General features: G+C 42.7%; 2 pseudogenes; both read right to left on the reverse strand.

The window, feature by feature from the left end:
- Positions 1-7949: 7949 nt before the first annotated feature.
- LOC112479609 lies at positions 7950-8068 on the reverse strand (annotated as a pseudogene).
- A 2344-nt stretch (positions 8069-10412) lies between these two features.
- Positions 10413-10531, reverse strand: LOC112479608 (annotated as a pseudogene).
- Positions 10532-18727: the final 8196 nt, after the last annotated feature.

The raw sequence follows: 18727 nt of genomic DNA on the forward strand, positions 1-18727 counted from the left end.
CCGGGGGGCCGAAAGGAGACCCTGTCTTTTCTGTTGGTCCTGGACCCTGGCAGCTCGCTTGTCACCTTTATAGGGTCCCATCTGTGATTGGTGGCAGAAAGAGGTACAGAGGGAGGTGAGGAGGGTGGGGGCTCCTGACGGCTACGCAGCAAGACCCAGGTCTAGCGTAGGACTCTGCAGTTATGGGACTTCATATGTCCCTCTAACCCCATGATGTCCTGCTTCTGGCTTTTTCAAGTGGGAATTTTAACTGGAAAACATGGAAAACATCCTAAGCGACATTTGCTAAACCAAAGCAGTCTGGTCCCTGAGGCCCAAGTCACATCTAAGGTATTTGCTCTAACGGCTGGACACACTCCAACTTTTAACTCAAGAAAATTAGAATCCATTCTGGGGGCTTGGTTGTTTCCTCACCTACAGAGATCAGAAGCCCGAAGGTGTCTAGCATCACATCCCGGTATAGCGACCTCTGGGCGGGCTCCAGCTGCCCCCACTCCTCCTGGGTGAAGTCCACGACCACGTCCTCAAAGGTCACTTGTTCCTGAAACATCACACATGACTGCCTCAGCCAGCTGAAGAGGGGTTGGTGAATGATGACAAAGCCACGCTGGGTGGCAGGATTCTCTCAGGTATGGTTGGCCCGACGAGCAGGTGGCAGCATACTCACCGGGGTCCCAGCCTCAAGGAGCCCAGCCGTCATCCCCTCCTCTGGCCTCTTGCAGAACAGCTGGCTCTTGTGCAGCAGTGCTGGGCGAAAGGGGATGCGAGAGACTGAGCGGGCCCTGTGCCGACTACAGACCCCAGGCGGCAGGTCCCCTGATTGCGGGTAGAAGAGCCCGGATGCCAGAAGCGGACCCCAGCACCCAGGCCAGACCTGACAGCGGCAGACCTCGGCTTGCGTTTTCTGAGCGCCTGCTGTGTGCAAAGGGATATTCCAGGCACTACCGATGAATGACCTCAAACTGTTCCCCCCTCATTCCAAAGACAGGAAAACAGGACTAGGGTGGGAAGAGGCACACCGCTGAGTGCAGCTGAATTCCAGGGTGATGACGATTCGTGACTATCACAGAAAGCCAGACAGGTCTGGGGTCCCTGGGAACTGCGTGGTGTGCCTCAGTTACCCCCTCCCCATAAAAGGAGGGTGTGACCCAACATGGGTATGACCAGAATTTAAGTGTGAAAAGGACTGACAGCGGAGCGCAGCAGCGGTATACACTTGACGGTGACTGCTGCCGGCAGGGAAGCCTCGAGTTTCAGTGAGCGTCACAGTCTAAGACACAGGTACCGCTACCTGTTCCTGGTGCCTTGTAAGCTCCTCACGGGGTATTTTCCCCCAAAGAAACTCAGGCACAAGGTAGGATACCTTTCCCTCGTCTCTGTACCTTCCCTTCGTGACTCTGAGTGACTGTGCGCTCAGTTCTGCCCCGCCCTGTTGTGCCTCGTCTTCACTGCAGTGTCCAGGATGGGAGTGACCGCCTTCAGTGATGTGTTCATGGGTTTTTAAAAATCATCTCCCCTGTAGGTTTCAGGGGACGGAGACCATGTTGGGGGTCTATGCAGAGGCTCCTGGACCTAAGACAGGGCCTGGCACCCAGAGCATCTAAATCTCTGTGATACTAATTAGTAAAGGAGCCTGGACGGTGCCAGGCATGCAGTCAGAGATCAATAAGCGTTCAATATAACGAGTCTGATTTCTCCGTCCCAGGCGACTGAGATTAATATTTTGTGCCTCTCAGGAAGGTGAGGTTCCAGATGAGACCTTGGTGATCACCAAACTTGGACCCCAACGTCCCACTAAAGCAGGAGAGGTATGCAGGTTAGGCTGGCTCCAGTCTCTGAAGGGCCCGGTCGACTGCCTCTCCGACTGTGACCATACCCAAAAAGGAGACTGTGACCCCTCTGCCAAAGCGAGGGTCGCACAGCTGCCTCAACCTCTCCTCTCGAAACCTTGGACTCCGAGAACCGGGTCCCGCCCACTCCGCTGGCACCCAGTTTCCAGAAGCGACTCTCCCCGAGCCTAAACAGCAAAAGAGACTCCGCACAGACACGTGCAGCTTGGTACCACGGCCGAGACCCCAGGGAAGACCCCGGATACCGCCTGGGTTGGCCTCCCTCGCCCCAGACACCCCAGATATCACTTACCCACCGGACGATCGGACAAAGGCGGCGCCGCCACTGCCTGGGAATGCGCCTGCGCCCACAGTCGCCGAACTACATTTCCCAGAGGGCGGCGCGCTCACTGACGGTTATTCCGGGGGGGTTGCCACACCGCACCACACGGCACTGTCGATCCGCAGCAGGAGGGAACGGAATCCCGCGGAGTCGAGTCTCACCCCCGCCGACCCTTCCCCATTGATCGTCAGACCGCGGCACAAATGCCACGGCAGCCATCGGCCCGGCCGCGTCTGACTACATCTCCCAGAGGGCGGAGCGCGACCTTCCGGTAGTTAACCGCTTTCCTCCCGCACCCGACTGGGACCGAGGCTGCCGGGCTGGGATCGGGGTTCGGTCTCGCAGACTTCCCCGGCCACACCGGAAGCCTCCCACGTCGCACGCCTTCGTGAAACCTCAAAACGTGGCGACGTCCATCCTCGTTCCCCCCACCGCCGGGTTTACGCGGGCGCGCGTGGGCCCCCCCTGTTGCTCCCTGACGTTCCCGCGGGGTTTTCTTGCGCAGCTCCCGGGACAGCATCGCCGGTTAATTTTTGTCGTTAGTTCTTGTCCCCGCATCCATACTTACGTACCCGTAATAAATATTCGCTTTCCACCCCCCAACATGGGGCGCCTGCCGACGTCACCCCCACCTAGCCGAGAAACAGACAAAACCAAGAACAGGGGAGGCAGAGGGCTGAAGGCAACGTTTGATTACTCCCTGGATTTCATTTTCAGAGTCAGAAAAAAGGACGAGACTGCGTCAGCCGGGAAACACTCCATTAACCATTCGATAAAAACAGCCAGACATGGACATAACATTGAAATATGTGCCTTTGTCAAATATGAAAAGCACATCGTGACATTTATTTTTATTCGAAAAAGTGTATTTGTGAAGGTGGGGCTGCTTCTAATGTGCCGCTGAAGAGGCTAAACCCGTAGAGGTCCACTGCACTGCCGCATGGCTTTCTGGGTACTGTAGTCCCTAGCTCTTTGAGAATGCAGAAAGGCCCGTGACAACGGACTACAACTCCCGGAAGGCACGGTTTCTAGCTAAGTATCTGGAGCCGCCCACTGCGTCTGTACGTCCTGAGGGTCTCCTTTACCGCGGTGCCTTCTGGGAGAAGTAGTTCGAGGCTCAAGGTGTCCTCGTGCGCCGCCTGGTGGACATGGTTGGCTCAACCATGATTCTCTAATATAACCGGAATTCTGCAAGCAATGCTTCCCAGACGGTAGCTTATCGAGAAGTTTTGGGAATAAGGTGTCAGTGCCGCCTAGGCCTGGCCAGGGACGCCTCATTTCTGGAGCCGCCCACTGCAGCCGTTTGTCGAGCGTGGCACCAGTAACTAGGAGTAAGTATGAGGTTCTAGGTTCTAGGTGTTCCACCTCGCCACCTGGTGGACAAGGCTGGTGTAACCGTTATCCCCTAAGTCCCAGAATTCTCATCCTCAGTTTTCCCCGACTCTGCGCAGCCACAGTCGGCGCCCTTTTTGAGGTCCCGGCGTTCGCCCAACGGTAGGCTCTGGTCATCATACTGAGAAAACGGTCTCTCGGGGCGGCCTACGTGTGGCGGGGGAGTTTGGACTACACGTCCCGGAATGCCCGTTGCCGCACAGGGCCTGTAGAGAACAACGGGAGGATAACCATCACCGCTCCGGCTTCTGGGAAATGTAGTCTGGTTTTCCTTAATTCTTGTGCCTGGTGGACGATCTGAGGCTCGGGCCGCATGACTACAACTCCCAGAATCCCAATCGCGGCTTCGTTCGGACTCTGCCGCGCTCTCAGCTGCGCACTCCCATTGGTCAGGTCCGCTTCTCTCCCGACTGCTCGGTCTTGTCGTGGTCCGGTACTTTCCAAACGTTCTCTCGTCCTCCATTGGGTCAAGTCCCCTGCCCCAGATATGTCTCCCGGGGTCGTCCGCGTCTCTGCCTGTACCCCTCCCGCCGCGAAGTCGAGAGCGGACGGATGTCAGGGTCTCAGGGAGAGAGTCCCCACGCGGTGGATGCTGCGGCCAGGCTGACCGCGGACCTCCGCACACGCCCCCCGCCCCATATCCCCCGCCTCTGACTCAGTGGGGACCCCTGAGTCGGACGGGACGTTGGCCTCGCGGCTCCTAGTAGCCCGACCCCCGGTGAGTGGCAGCGTCTCCTCGCTCCTGACGGGAGGGTCGCTGCGGAGTTCGCGTGTCTTTCTCACGGCTGGATCGGAGTGACCCTCCAGCCTGTGACTTTTGTCCCGCGTTTTCGCCCCTCTTTCCTCTTAAGGTCCTCTCAGCGCAGCATTCTGGCCAAGTAGGGAAACGAGATAGAAAACCCGATGAGTCCTGCAGCCCTTCAGTTTACCGACAAAGCCCCGTAACCACTCAAGATCCAGTCCCCAACTCTCCAGCCTCTGGCGTCTTCAGCTGACGCACATCTGAAGAACCATCCGGTCTTTCAATCATTTGGAATAATTTGTCTCAAAGAGGAAACATCTCTCAATGACTTTATGAAGCCAGCGTAACCGTGTCCCCAAACCCTGTACACTTATTCCGAACTCGGGCTCCTCAACAGACCCCAGAAAGTAGGAACTGCTTTTTAAAACTGCTGTGAGGATTGAGTGAGCTTCCAGTAGGTAGAATGCTTGCTTAGCACAGCACCGGCCTGCAGAACCTTTGCAAATGTTAACGTTATCAGCAGATAGTAATATTATCATCCTTCTATACTTAATAGTATGAAAAGGACTACATTTTCATCTTGTGGAAGGTCACGAGTCTATTAAGACATGGGAGAGATTCTCGGGCGGTAAACATTTAAGAGTCCCTGGGCTCCCCTCTGAAATGGCCGACCGCTGGGGCCCCCAGGAAGGCTCCAGTGTCTCTCTCAGCAGCCAGACCCTTTCAGGACATCTCTCTGTGCACCCGGGCCCATCCTCACATTCTCACGTCCCCCTCTCCCTGTTCTGGGAGCTTTGCAGGAAAAACCTGAGCCAGCAAATGTGCGGGTGACATTTCAGGAGCAGGTGATCTTCCATGATGTCGTGGACTTCTCCTAGGATTAGTAGGGGCAGCTGGGCCCCACCCAAAGGGCCCTGTACAAGAGGGTGATGCTGGAGACCTGGCACCTGGTCACGGTGGGTGAAGCTGTGCCCTGTGTTGAGGTCCATCTGCCCGGGTTTGACCTGGCTGGGAGCGTAGGGGTCACGGAACCCTAGGATGGAAGGTTTCTCCTCTTCCCCACTCTCACAGCCTGGTCTCTCATGTGAACAGGGCCTTGGATCTCCAAGGCCAAAATAGTTGCCCAGCTAGAATTTGGAGGGTGGACAGAGGGCTCTCCCAAGATTGTAGCCCAGGTGAGATGGGAAGGAGCTCCCATCTCCTTCAGTCTTTATGCGTTCCTTCCTATCTACCATTCCTTTTAATTTCCATGACCTTTTGCATTTCCATAATTCCATCTGGGATCATTTTCCAGAAGTCAGTCTTTATGCGTTCCTTCCTATCTACCATTCCTTTTAATTTCCATGACCTTTTGCATTTCCATAATTCCATCTGGGATCATTTTCCAGAAGTCAGTCTTTATGCGTTCCTTCCTATCTACCATTCCTTTTAATTTCCATGACCTTTTGCATTTCCATAATTCCATCTGGGATCATTTTCCAGAAGTCAGTCTTTATGCGTTCCTTCCTATCTACCATTCCTTTTAATTTCCATGACCTTTTGCATTTCCATAATTCCATCTGGGATCATTTTCCAGAAGTCAGTCTTTATGCGTTCCTTCCTATCTACCATTCCTTTTAATTTCCATGACCTTTTGCATTTCCATAATTCCATCTGGGATCATTTTCCAGAAGTCAGTCTTTATGCGTTCCTTCCTATCTACCATTCCTTTTAATTTCCATGACCTTTTGCATTTCCATAATTCCATCTGGGATCATTTTCCAGAAGTCAGTCTTTATGCGTTCCTTCCTATCTACCATTAGTCATATGGTTCTCAACTTTTTCTGTCTGATTTAGCATGGTAATCTCAAGATCCATCCATGTTGTCACTTTTTTCCAACAATACTTTTTTAAATGCACAAATTTTACATGTATAGTTGAAAATTTTTGACAAAAAATGTATTCATCTATGTAAACATCATCCAGATTGAGCTTGCGAACATTTTCATTCCTCCCAAAGTTCCTTTGTTACCTCCTTACATTTAACGAAGGTAATTACCGTTCAGATTTTTTTTCCACCATAGATTACTTTTGTCTCTTCTAGAACGAAATATAAAAAGAATCGTACATTATTTTTTTCGTATAAAGCTTATTTCAAGATTTTTGAGATTCATCCGTGATATTGTATGCATTATTGGTTTGTTCCTTTTTACTGCTTAGTAGTATTCCATTTTTTGAATGGACCACAGTTTATCCATTCTCTTGTTGATGAACATTTGAGTTGTTTCTAGTTTGGGGCTATTATGAATAATGCTGCTACGAACATTCTTTTACAATGCTTTTTGTGGGTCTGTTTTTGTTACTTTTGGGTAAATATCTAGGAGTAGAATAGGTGGCTCATAGATTAACAACATCTGGTTTTTATTATTTTTTTCTTTTCTTTCTTTTTTTTTAATGTCCTAAGATATCTGTGACTGTACCAACATTACAAAAGTATTCAGTTTTTTTTTTCTGGTACTTTCATCGTTTTTGTGTTTACATGAAGACTTATGATTCACTTTGAATTAATTTTTATCTAAGTGTGATGTAGTAATCATTTATTTTTTCTTATGGTTATCCAGTCGCTCCAGCACTATTGAATGCAGGACTTTCCTCTCCTCCACTGTATTATTCTGAAGCCTTTGTTAAAAATCAGTTGAATGTATGCATGTGGATCTGTTTCTCTGTTTTCTTCTCTTTAATTGATCCATTTTTCTAGCCCTTTGCCAATATGATATGTCTTAATTGTACTTTCACAGTAAATCTTGAAGTAGAGTAGTGAAAGTCAACCTCTAATTTTATTGTTTGTAATTGTCTTGGCTATTCCACGTTTTTGCTACTTTAATATAAATTTCAGAATTAGATTGTCAGTTGGAAATTATCAAGCTTTTTAATTCCACAAGATTCCTACTTGAGTTGTTTTTAGTTTTGCCTTAAATCTGTAGGTCAGTTTGGGAAGAATTTACATCCTAACATGCTGAACCATCAAATTTTGTGATCATGTCATATTTATTTAGGTGTTTTGATTCTTCTCAGCAATATTTTGCACTTTTTAAGTGTACGACTTGCACATTTTTAATTAACTCCTAGGCATTTGATATTTTATATGCTAATGGAAATACTATTGTTCCTTAATTTCATTTTGTAAATATATGTTGCTAGTGTGTGTAATTTATTTTGAAATTGACCTTCTATACTATGAACTTGCTAGAATCACTTACTTGTTCTAGTTTGTCAGTTTCCTTGGATTTCTTACACAATCATGTCATCTGCAAATAAAGATAGCTTTATTTTTTCCTTTCTAGTGTTTATGCTTTTCTTTTTTTAATGATTTTTTATTTTTTGGTTATAGGTGACATACAGTATTATATTAGTTTCAGGTATCCAATGTAGTGATTAGGCATTTATGTAACTTACAAAGTGATCGCCACAATAAATCTAGTACTCACTGACACCATTCATAGTTATGACAATATTACTGACTATATTCCCTATGCTGTACTTTATATCCCCATGACTTTTTTTTTTTTTTTTTTGGGTGAGGCAACCCTTGCTTGACTTCACAGATTGCAAGGACCTTGTCAGTTTACAATCCCTTATTTTGTAATATTTTTATTCTTTTTTACGCCTACAGCACCTGGTCTTTCTAGGTGGTCTCCCATCCAAGTACTAACCAGGCCCGAGCCTGCTTAGCTTCCGAGATCAGACAAGATAGGGCGCGTTCAGGGTGGCATGGCCGTAGACCCCTGTAACTATTTTGTAACTACCAATTTTTACTTTTTAATCCCTCCATCTTTTTCATCCATTCCTGACCTCCCTCCCATATGCTTTTCTTTCTTAATGCTGTTATACTGGCTAAGACCTCTACTATGTTAAAAAAAAATTGAGATGTAATTAACATACAGTGAGCTGTGCTGTTCTTAATGGTACAACAGGAGAATAAAGTTTTACAACTGCATATTTGTGTGACCCAGTACATTTCCTTTATGTTCCTTTCCAGTTAGACTCCCCCAACGTGGCAGCCATTGTTCTGATATCTGTCACCACAGATTATCTAGTGCAGTATTGAATAAAAGTGTTGAGAGAGTTGACATACTTGTCTCACTCCTGACATTAGGGGATAGCATTCAGTATTTCACCATTAAATATGATCCGATGCTGTTTATCAGATTGAGGAAGTTTTATTCCTGAATTGCTGTTTGTATCATGAATGGGTGCTATAATTTATGAAATGCTCTGTGTCTGTTAAGATAATCGTATTTTTTCCATCCCTTTACATTGGTTTCTGCTCTTTATTATTTCCTTCCCTTGTTTTGGTTTAATTTGCTTTCCTTTCTTCTGGCTCCTCGAGGTAAAAGCTTAAGTCATTTTAATCTCTTCTAATGTTTGCATTTATAGCTACACCTTTTCCCTTAAGTCTTTAACTGCATCCTGCACATTTTCACATGTAGTATTTAGCACTGAAACTACAAAATGTGTTGTAAATATTTGTTTTGAACTGAACAGTAATGAAAATATAGAAATTCTTTCATTTGTGAAGTACATTGTTCAATTTCCAAATATGAGATTTCTGTTATTGGTGTCTGGGTTAATTCCACTGTGGTCAAAGAACATTCTCTGTATGAATTGTCCTTCCTATTAAATTTATTGAGAAATGTGTTTGTGACACAGCATATGGGGTTTTTTTTGTTTTGTTTTTTTTTGTTTTTTGGTTTTTTTTTGGTTAATGGGTATTCTGTTCTTGGGCACAGTGTTCAGTATATGTCAATTTAGTTGCTTAATTGTGTTGCACACCCTTTATTTTTATGGATTTTCTAGACTGGTTGTTCTGTTAGCTATTTTTTTTTTTTAAATCAATTTTTGCTTCATGTAATTTGAAGCTGTTTCTGGACTTAATGACGTGTCAAATTTTCTTGTCTTCCTGTTGAACTTACCCTTTTATCACTGGGAAATGTCCTTTTTTCCCCCTTCTGATAATACCTCTTGTCTCGTAGTTTACTTTGCTTGATCTTAATATAGTCAATGGGCTTCCTGGTATCTACTGTACTGCATTATATGTCTTTTTCTTTATTTTTACTTTCCACTTATCTGTTGAAATGTTAAAGCGGGTCTATCATAGACAACATTCAGTTGGGTTTTGTTTGTAATTTATTTCGGCAATCTTATTCTTAAATATGTTTAGTAAATATGTATTTAGTATGTAATTGCTGACACGTTTGAGTTTATGTCTACCACCTTGTTATTCTCTATTTGTCTCATTTGGTCTTTGTACCTTTGTTTTTCCATTCTTCTTTCTTTTGGATTAATTTGGTATCATTTATTATTACATTTCATCTTTTTTCCTTCTTAGCTTTATATCTTTGTAATGTTCTATAATCTTATGTCTTATTTGCTCTGAGGTTAACAATACAAATCTTTAACTTTTCATAATCTGCCCGGAGTTAGTATTGTGCCACTTAATGAACAATAATAAGAACTTCTATCGATGGAATTGCCATTTGCCCTCTTGTCAAATATTTTATTTGCACATATTATATAAACCCCATTATGTATTGTTGCTATTCTTGCTTTATACAGTCAACAGGATCTACAAGGAACTTAAAAGGAATTTTGTACAATATTTTCCCAAAATTATTCAGTCTTTCGGTTGCTCTTAATTCCACAGATTCTACCTTTGATCATTTCCATGGAGTCTGAAAAACACACTGTAGCCTGAGGAGCTTTCGAATGAAGTCTGTCACATTTTAAAGTTCTGGCTTTTTTTGGAACCTCTTCTGTCATTCTGGGCTGGATGAGGCTGCCACCTGTGTTTCAGTTCTCTCTGAAAGGCAGTTCATGATCTGTTCTTATGAGAGCACAGAGGATATACAGAGAATAACTTCGTGAGATTATTCTGATGGTTCTATTGCTAGGTCTCTGGATATGCTGCTTTATTGTTATTATTATTATTATTTATTTTTTTCTTAGGGGAGGCAACCATTGGTTGACCTCACAGATTGCAAGGACTTTGTCAGCTTACAATCTCTTATTTTTTAATTTTTAATTTTTATTTTTATGTTTAATTTTATTATTTTAAAAATTTTTTTTACACCTACAGCACCTGGTCTTCCTAGATGGTCTCCCATCCAAGTACTAACCAGGCCCGACCCTACTTAGCTTCTGAATTCAGACGGGATCAGGCTTGTTCAGGGTAGCATGGCCATAGACCCACACTGCCTGTGACCATTTACCATTTTTTGATGTTCTTTTTTGGTAAGTCTTTTAATATGTGGTCAACAAAAAAGTTAACATTTTAAAGAAGAGAATTTAGTTCTCATGTATATCTTTTCTCCAGAGACTGTCACTTAGAATGGTTTTACTAGCTATATTTATCATAACATTGAAGTATGCAATAAAATGCTAACAAATATAATGTCAGATGTGAAAATCATAAGATTTTCTCTGCAGGTTGTTGCCTTTGCACAGGCAACATCTATTAGGATGAGATCTACATTATCACCATATCTGGCTTCTCTAGTCAGATTACTTAACTCAGTAAATACTTAACTGTATTCCGGGTCACCTATGTCTAACAGATGTGACATGCCAAATTTCAATGCTTTACAGACACCAGTATCCAAGGTATTTCTGATATTGTGATCTTTCTTGTACTGACTAGATTCTAGCTTACTTAACATCACATATATAAATAAATTCTCCTCAGGGTTAGACTTCATTAGGTTTGAGGTTGCATTTGAGAAAGGCATTTACATTAATTGATGCTGTTTATACACATGGTGAGTCTCAAATCATCATTTGTTGATTTTATATATTAACTCTGAGCGTTACCTTATTCTAGAGCTTTGAGGTTGTCTTACTGTCACTGTAGAGTATTTGCAACAAAAATTGCCTACAGACAAAAAAAATTAACACTAATAGTTGTTGATTTGTGAGCTGGAAGAATTTTTGGAAAGATAATAAAACTTAAAAGTTAATATTATAAATTTTGGACTTTTGGGATAGAATATTTGCCAGGAAATATATGTGCCTGCCTATACTCCTGCTGTTATGGTTGGTGCTGTTTTGAAGGATGATAGTCATTGGGGAGAAGCTTCTAGTTAGACATATAATTCTTTGAAATCCAGATTATGCAGACAGTTGATAGAAGCCAGCAATAATAAGGAATATAGTCCAAATACAGCAGTAGAGGTAGAGGGTCAAAGGTTAAAAGACATAACAGCAACTCATGGCTTTTGCACCAGTTAGTTAAACAATCTTCGGTTCTCGTACCTGCTCTGGTATTCAGTTTCACCATCGGGATATTAATTACCCTTTCGATTCTAATGTTTTATTATTTCATATGACTGCAGAGTGTTGGAAATAAATTACTCTGTGTAAAAAGAAAGAAAAAGGCATGCTGTAGTATTACTTGTGGTGCATCAGATGGCGAAAAATTCTCTCCACTTCTTTTGCTTTTTGCCCAAATGTCTTTAGTCTTACTTTTGGAAGGATTTTCTTCCTAGATGTAGAATTTTAGGTTTTTCCTTTCAACTTTAAAGGTACTAGTCTCGTTTTCTCACTTCCATTGTTTCTTGTGGAAAATTAGCTGTTTTCCTTCTCGTTGCTCCATGGGTGTAATCTATTCTTTTCCTGTGATCACCTTGGAGATTTTTGCTTTGTAGTCATCCCTAAGTATCCACAAAGGATTGGTTCCAGAACTACCACCCTGCCCCGTGGATACCGAAATCTGGGGATGTTCAAGTCCCTTAATAAAATGATGTAGACAGTATACAGATGGCCCTCCATATCCATGAATGCAGAGCTGTGGACACTGTGTTTGGTGTTCAACAGATTGATTATGATGTCATAGGTGAGGTCTTCTTCGAAGTGATTCTACCTGAAGTTTGCTGAGCTTCTTGGAGCTATAGGATGTTGCCTTTAATCAGCTGTAGGAGAGCTTTCTGCCATACTCTCTTTAGATATTTCTTCTGCTGTATTCTATCTCCTACATCTCTCATAGAACTCTAGCTACACGATAGTTCATTTGTCAGGTGTCGTTTTACTTTTTCTCATAATATGTATCATCATAAAGTTTCCACTTACCTGTCTTTGAATTCACAGATCCTTTCTTCTGCTGTGTCCAGTCTACTATTAAGCCCATTTGTGGTTTACTTCAGATGTTGTATTTTTATTTAATTCTTGAATTTTCATTTGATTCTTTTTCAGTTTTTCCTTTAAAGTCTATATCATGTTTATAATAGTTATTTTAAAATCTTTTCCTGCTACTTCTAATGTTCGGTATGTCTGTTTCTGTTGACATTTTTTCCCTTGATTACGAGTCATTTTCCTGATTCTTTACGTGTCTAGACTTTTTTTGTATACCGGACAATGCAGATGATATATTGTAGAGACTATGTATTGTTATCTCCCACCAAGGGGTGTGTTTTGTTCTGGTCGGCAGTTAAATTACCGCAAATCACCCTAATCCTGATGAGGCTTGGATTTATTATGGAAGAGTTTCTTTAGTTTTGCTTCACTCCTTGGATGTAGCCCTTATTCTTAGGCCTTTTCTTTCCTCCTCGGGTGTTGCTTTTAGAGTCTCAGTGGAAAACCCGGAGTGCGTACTAAAGTCTTTGTGCCTCCCAACACGGCGTAACTGCCGAGACTTCCGCTCAGGACCCGAGCACTCTCCTTCACTAGGTGTAAGGCTTCCTTCTCCAGGGCATTTGCAGTTAGGGTCCAGCTGGGGACTCCAGCAGAAACACTCCGCAGATTGCTCGGGTGCTTTCTTTGCTTTTCTTGACATTACAAAGCATGTTTCACATTCATTTCTGCAGCCACCTCCCTGATGGTCGGAAACTTAAGGCCTCCCCACCTGATGAGACTGAGGCTGCTGGGGGGCACGATCAAGTATCCTGTGCATGTCACAGACATGACCCAAGCACCACCAGTGCTCCAGGTGCTGTGCTGGGCACTGGAGATACCGTGTGAACAAGACTGATGAGGTCCACACCCTGTGGGACTTAAACCCTCCAGCGTGTGGTATCTAGCGAAGAGCAGACAATAAAGAACCAAAAGAACCAGATGACGTTAAGTAGCACTAAACAGTGCAGTGAGGCAAATAAAACAAGACAGTGAGATGGAAAGGGATAAACCCTTAACGTGGAAAGGAGAAACTCATAGGCTGGGAGATCGGGGAGGGTCTCTCAGAGGAAGCGGCCTGGAAGTTGGGATGTAAATGAGAAGAAGGGGAAGGGTTGCTGACACTTAAGACTTTGGGGACCAAAGGAAGGTCCTTGAGAAGACAGAAACTGTGTATTAATGGGGGAAATGGGCATATACAGTGAGAACCGAAGGAACCCAGAAGAAAGCAGGACAAGGCTAGGGGCGGCAGTTTGACCCTGATTCTGGGTGCTTGGGAGGGCTGGATGTGGAGCGGTATTCTCGGCACTGCGACGTGGTTTGTTAGGAAGATTAGCACGTCGATTAGCACGTGGAATGGACGTTAAATAGGGAGAGGGATCAGAATTCAGAGGGATCTGAGTATTAAAGAAGAGTTGCTGTCCTGAATATTTTACCTTTGGGAATGCCTATTTATTCTGTGATATTTCTCCTAATGGTGCCCAATCTGTTTTGCTGATCACTCTTTGTTGATCATTCTTGTGGATTCCTTTTGCTCTGTGTGTACATTTTGTTGATTTTCTTCTCAAAGTCCCATCTCTTCCCTTAGTCGATCTTTAAAAATGTTTATTCATGTCACGCACATCTTGTTGCTTTTATCTCATCACTCCCTAGGAGTTTTTTCCAAGCACGTAAACTGTTTCTCATTCCCTTCTGGAATGGAAGAACAGACCTAAAAACCAAGAGTCAGCATCTACAGTGGCCATTTCTGGTGAGGACTTAGCCAGCAACATGAACCTGGCAAGATCCACGAGGAGTGATTCCTGGAGTTCGATGATTCCTGGAGCAGATGATTGGGACTCAGAGGATGAATCGGAAAAGGAGAAGCAGCACAATGGTTGTGTTGGGCCAGTGGAATACGAACAAGGGCCAGTAGTAACCCAGGATAGGAAATGGGAAAATGCCGAAGTCGTGGGAAAACGCAGCTTCAATTCAGACTTGTTTCTTTATAGAGATTTCTTATCAAAGGACATTTCCTCCAAACTGACTCAGAATTCCAAAGCTTACAAGCATAATTTTGTTTTGAAAAATCACCAGAAAATCTCGGTAGGAAAGAAACCTTATGAAGGCAATCCATGTGGAGTAGCCTTGGAAAAACTGTATAAACTGAGTGAGCACAATAAAGATACCAAATGAAGCGTATATCTTTCTATGCATGAGATCATTAATATGGGAGAGATTTTACGGATGTCAAGAAAGTGGGGGTATTTTTATCCATAGCTCGCACCTCTCTCAGGTCATGAGAACTCATAGCAGGGAGAAGCCCCTTGACTATAATGATGTGAGAAAGCCTTTAAGAAGCTTTCATCTCTTGCTCACCATCTGAGACATCACAGTAGAGCGAACGCCTATGAATGTAATGAATGTAATGAATGTGGGGAGTCTTTCTGGCAGAGCCTTCGCCTCATTTTGCACCAGAGAATTCACACTGGTGAGAAATCTTATGAATCTAATAAATGTGGAAAATCATTTAGCCAAATTCCAGCCTCATTTTGCATCAGAGAACTCATACTGGAGAGAAACCCTACACATGCGATGAATGCGGAAAATCCTTCAGCTGAAGGCCTAATGATAATATGCATAAGAGAAAATGTACCAGAGAAAATCCTTACAACTCCAGCAAATACGGCAAAGCATTTAGTGACTGCTCATCATATACACAACGTGAAAGGATGCACACTGGAGAGAAACTGCACAAATGTAATCAATGAGGAAGAGCTTTCAGCCACAGTTCACATGAGAGTCCACACTGGTGAGAAACCATATACATAATGAATGTGGGAAAACATTTAGTTTTTATTTATCCTTAAGAGAACACACACTGGGGAGAAACCATATAAATGTCATCAGTGTGAGAAATCTTTCAATCAAGATTCTAACTTTATTGGCGACCAAAGAGCTCATAACGGAGGTAACAAAAATACTACACGTTTCATTTTAGTATATAAAAGTGATACAAATACATTTAGTCTTTGACAATTTGACCCAATCTCAGAGAATAGCCGAGCCTGGGTGGCATTTGATACCTACGGAAATTGCCATTGAGAAATAATTAGTAAGATCAAAATTCCCTTCAATAATGCTAGTTAATAAAATTAACCAGTGTGGGAAAGGCCGTTGCTGAGAAGTCAAAATAGGTTTATGATATTTGATTAAATGACTGAGTGTACTATTCTAGAAAGCCAGAATGCCATTACTTCCTTTTCCCCCCATGCTAGAAAGTGAGGCTGCTTCTAATTTTTTTCAGGAAGTCACTACAAATTGTAATTATGAACACTATGCAGAAACATGGAAAACACCTATAACATGTAGTGAAAGGTGCAGAATTCTTGCTATATTACTCTATGTGTGCATTTTGACAAAGGTTTAAAAGGAAATGCAGAAATGAGCATAGCTAATAAGAGTGATGGAATACTGTCTTTTACATTTGTCTAAAAATTGCTATAATTTTACAATAAATAAAAAGATGAGAAAGAATTAGATCGAATGTCAGTCTGAAGCATTAGAGAGAAATAGGTGTTCTAGGGTAGCAAAAACAAGAAGAAATGGAAATAAATTCAGTGACCACGAGAAGTTAGGAAAAGGAATTCTTCCTAATGAAAGCAGAAAGAAGGATGTAATAAAGATAAAAGCAGAATACATGGTAAAAGATGACTCTGAGAAAAAACTATAAATTGCAAACTAACATCATTAAGAAAAATGACATACAGATTTGCAACATTGGGGATGAAAACAGAAATAAACATAGGGAACATGATATGAAAAGGTTTGTACATTTTTGTGTACACTCGAAAACTTAGATGAAAAAGATAGTTTTCTATAATCCTGGTAAACAAATGGACCGAAGAAGACACAGAAACCTAAATAGAACCTAAATAAAACCTAAACATTTCGCATTAAATTGAAAAAGTTCTCAGAAAATTACTCCATGATAAACTTTTAAACCCAAGCCATTTTATCAGTGAATGATTTCCACCTTCAAGAAATAGAAAACCCTTTGATATACAACTATTTCGGAACGTGCAGAAACCTGAACGTTTACTTCTTTTGTGACACTAGTCTGTCAAAGCTCAGAGGAAGAAACTTCAAGGCCAATATCTCTCAGGAACATTAGTGCAAAAGTTCCAGATCAGATAATGCCGGTGCAGACTTGCAGCTAGTACTCCAGGAATCGGGGTTCTTCATATTAGGAATTATATAACTATATCGTTTCATTTTAATCAACTGGTGGAGAAAAATCAGGAAAATATATAACTACTATTCCATTTTAATCAACTGGTGGAGGAAAATCAATCTCAATGACTAATGAGAAAGAAGCTGATAAAATTGAATATTTACTGATTATTTCAAGAATATAGACCTGGTAACAGGAAAAAAATATTTTTATAATATGATCTGAGGCTTAACGGCGACATTAACTTGAGGTTGGCAAACTACGGCCCACAGGCCAAATCCAGCTTATGTGTTTCAGTAGTTTTAACATAGCACATACCCACTCATTTCTGTATTGTCTATAGCTGCTTAATAATAGCTGCTAGAAGGGATTGTGTGGCCTGAAGAAACAAGATGTTTACCAGGAGAGCTTTGCCAATTCCCAATCTAGAGCCATCTCCATTCCATTCGGGGAGGACCAAGTCAAGGTTACTCTCTAGTCCTTATGTATGAGCAAGCAATTCACCAAAGGAGTACAAATGGACAGAAAGTGCATGAAAAAGTATGAACTCCTCAATAACCAAAGAGATGCAAATAAAAAGATAAAACTATATACTTGAGCACCTGTTATGAGGCAGGCAGTATCCCGCTCTACATAACCTCATTTAATACAGAAATCCTAGTGAGGAAAGTTCTGCTATTTACATTTTACAGGTGCGGAAAATGCAGTCCAAAGATTGGCAAAGATTGGAAAGGACTATGTTGGGCGTAGGCAAAAATAGTGGGGAGATGGACCTTATGATTCAGAACCATGGATGGTTATATTTATTTCCATTTTACAGAAAATGCAGTCCAAAGATTGGCAAAGATTGGACCTTATGATTGGGTGTAGGCAAAAAATAGTGGAGAAATGGACCTTATGATTCAGAACCATGGATGGTTATATGGGTACACGCTCCTTGCAGGGTGATCAGGGTGGAAGTCTCAAATGGAAAGCGTGCTTATGAGCTGATTCAGCGAACTCATCTTTGCAATTTACTCGTGGAAATCACTGCCCAAGTATGAAAGCTTGCGGATATAGGACCTTTCTTACACTGTGCTTTGTAAAGGCAAAACAGTCACCAATAGCAGAATGTTTAAGTGTGATGCAGAAATTAAATGGCATATTGTTGGGAGACAAAATTAGGTTCATAACAATATGGATGATCCCAACTCTCTGAAATTATGTCTCCCACGGGAACCGTGTCACATAATGTCACCCACACGTGAACACTGATTATCTGTGAGCGGTGAGATTTTAAGCAATATTTGCTCTTTGCTTTTTCCTAAACAATTTTAATTCTTTACAATAAATTTGTATCCTTTGAATTAAAAAACTACATAGCAGTGAAAATTAATGAAATAGGGCTTCACATATCAACAAGGATAACTCTTTCAATAATAAATACATGGAGCAAAAACTGCAAGTTGCAGACAATATCTTACAGTCTTAATAGCATTTATATAAATGCAAAATATGCAAAGTAAATAATGCTTTGTATTCTCAAATACACACGTAAAGTTACAGGAAACACGTGGAGTGTCCCATTTCTCATTCAGGATGGTGGCTGCCTCTGGAGAAGGGGGGGTTCTACTGGAGAGGGGAAGACAGGGTTTTCAGCTGCATGGGCCATTTTTTTTCGCTTTGGAATGCATTCACAGGGGTTCACTGATTTCCTTATGATGTCATTATGTTTTACACATTTTTCTTTAAGGAAAAGTGATCAGACCTGTAACATTAAATTCCAAGGACGTGAGAGATGCAGGCAGGCCCGGCGGCAGGGGCACCTGGAAGAGCCGTGGCGGGGGAGCTTCCTGCCACACGGCCACCGACAGTGGAGCAGCATGTTGACTTCATGCGGGCACTCAGAATCCCCCAGTGTTGAACTCCTGGGCACTTAGCCGGTGAAGATGAGTTAATGCTAAGATTGGAGAGTACAAGGTAACTTCGTGTCTAGCTTATTGTGCTAGTTATTTTAGTCTTGGTGACTCTACATCCTAGCTCATAAAATGCCTTACCTGTTCCCAGTAGAGTGCCCTGGATCTCCCACC

Source organism: Pteropus alecto, unplaced genomic scaffold, assembly GCF_000325575.1.
Source record: "Pteropus alecto unplaced genomic scaffold, ASM32557v1 scaffold380, whole genome shotgun sequence".
NCBI classification, from domain to species: domain Eukaryota; kingdom Metazoa; phylum Chordata; class Mammalia; order Chiroptera; family Pteropodidae; genus Pteropus; species Pteropus alecto.